Source organism: Scyliorhinus torazame, chromosome 5 (assembly GCF_047496885.1).
Source record: "Scyliorhinus torazame isolate Kashiwa2021f chromosome 5, sScyTor2.1, whole genome shotgun sequence".
NCBI lineage: Eukaryota > Metazoa > Chordata > Chondrichthyes > Carcharhiniformes > Scyliorhinidae > Scyliorhinus > Scyliorhinus torazame.
The window spans coordinates 70,402,966-70,405,655 of record NC_092711.1 but is presented as its reverse complement, the minus strand read 5'-3'; positions in this window follow the sequence as shown (position 1 = coordinate 70,405,655).

The window sequence follows — 2,690 nt, the reverse complement described above, 5'->3', positions numbered from 1 at the left end:
TCCGGCTTCCGGGTCCTGGACGGCCGCGCATGCGCCCTGTTGCACCTGAGAAAGATGGCGGTTGCGCAGGCGCCCTGCGGCATAGCACCCACAAAACAGATGACAGCCGTCAACAGGGGCCGATCAGAGAGAAAAACACCGATGCGGCCTCCCCATTCGGGACAGAGACCGAATTGTATCAAAAGTACCGGAACTAATATATCACCCTGAGGAATGTAATGAAATAATGGCGGATAAGGCTACCCAGAATGCCGGGCGCGGATGAAAACGCCCTATGTTCGTCACAGGAGTCAGAACGCGCAGGCGTCAGAATGTCCCGCCTCCGGAAGTCGCCTATCTGTGTGGAGCATGCGCGGTGCTGCTCCGGGCTGAGCGCAGCCGCAGTGAGAGTGAGTGCGGCTCCCAGAGGCTGAATGAGATCCGCAGCGAGCGGGGACAATGGGGAGAACCCAACCCCCCCAATAAGACCCATTGGTTTTATTGTCAGTCTGCAGACAGGAGCTGGAGAACTGAACCCAGGCAGAGGAGAGGGAGGGAGAAAACTGGGAGTGGAGGAAAGAGATGGGTTTGGATTTCAGCCCAGGGAGGAGGGAGAGTGTGTGGGACGGGGATTTACAGCTTTGGGGGAGCAAGAGAGGAAAAAATGTTCCAGAGAAACTAGAATTCGCTGTTCAGAATTTCTATCCTGGACTGACAGTGATGGCTTTTGCAAACTACTTTTACAGGATATTGGAAGTGGAGGATTGGCCACAGAAAACTCAAAACCAAACATCACATCGAGATCTGACAGCCACTCGATTCATCAGGAGTTGAATATCATCAGGCTTTGAAACTGGAAGGAGAAATGTTTGTCTCTTCCGTTTAAGGAAAAAAAATGTCAATGATCAGTGTGACTGGAAAAGCACCGAGACACACACAACACACACTCGAATGAGAGTGTTTCATTGCACTGACTGGAAAGAGCTTGAACTAGTTACACAGCCTGAAAGAAAATCACACCATTCACAGCAGGGAAAAACTATACTCCTGTTGCGTGTGTCGACAAGGCTTTAAGCAGAAGAGACATAAAGACCCCTCACAATGGAGAAACCCTGGAAATGTGCAGACTGGGAGGGGTTTCAGTTACCATCACAACTGGAGGTTCATCGGCACAGTCACACTGGGGAGAGACTGTTCACCTGCTCCATTTGTGGGAGGGATTCACCCATTCATACAACCTTCACACACACCAGCGAGTTCACATTGAGGAGAGGCCATTCACCTGCCCTGTGTGTGGGAAGGGATTTGCTTGATCATCCCACATTGTGACACACCAACTTGTTCATACTGATAAGAGTCCATTTACATATCCTAACTGTGAAAAGAGTTTTAAATGTAAAAAGGATCTGATGACACATCAACGTAGTCACACTGGGGAGAGACCGTTCACCTGCTCCGTGTGTGGGAAAGGATTCATTCAGTCATCCCACCTGCAGACACATCAACGTGTTCACTCTGATAACAAACATTTTAACTGTCCTGACTGAGAAGAGCTTTAACAAAAAGGATTTACCAACACACCAATATGCTCACACTGGGGAGAGACCATTCACCTGCTCTGTGTGTGGGAAAGGATTCAGCCATCCATATGCCCTACTGAACTACCAGAGAATTCACATCGGGGAGAAGCCATTCACCTGCTCTGATTGTGGGAAAGGATTCATTAATTCATCCAACCTTCTGATACACCAGCAACTTCATACAGGGGATAGACCGTTCACCTGCTCTGAATGTGGGAAGGGATTCACACGTTCATACAACCTTCTGACACATCAGCAGGTTCACAGTGAGCAGACCGTTCACCTGCTCAGTGTGTGGGAAGGGATTCACTCGTTCCTCCTACCTATTGAATCACCAGCGAGTTCACACTGGGGAGCGGCCATTCACCTGCTCTGTGTGTGGGAAGGGATTCAGTCAGTCATCCAACCTGCTGACACACCAGAGAGTTCACAGTGGAGAGAGGCCATTCACTTGCTCCATATGTGGGAAGGAATTTTCTCATTTATCTTATATTCTGAAACATCATCGAGTTCACACTGGGGAGCGGCTATTCAACTGTAATGTCTGTGGAAAGGGAGTTTACTCACTCATCCCACCTGCTAACACATCAGCGAGTTCACAAGCGACTACAAGGTTTAGATTATACCATTATTGATGCTGTTAATTATGTCCAGGACTGAATAATGTTCACTCTGACTGTCTTAATCTGCTGATGAGGTTTATAAATGTGAAATAAATCAACTTTATTTGAAACGTTGTTGCAGATCTTTCACACCTGAGTGTTTAACATCACCTGTCTGGAGCTCAGAAAGGACAATCTGTGGAAGGATCATACGGCAGGAACAGAACTTCAGCCTGGACACAGTCCTTCAGGGTCACGCTGAGAGGGACAAACAACACTTTGGCCTTTCTCATCTCGTTTCACTGTCAGCAAAGCCCCCGTGTGGGTTAATCCTGAGGCGTGTAAGAAATGTGTCCCAACCGCTCTCTTCCATGTTTCAGAGCTCCTAGAACAGAAGCTCCTTTACAACTGTGTTCAGAGTCAAGAAGAACAATGGTGAATGCTGGAAATGTGCTGTCAGATCTGAGATTGGTGTAAAACTGTGATGTTCCTGATTGAATTTTAAAGCATCTGGTTTAAGTTTCCAGAC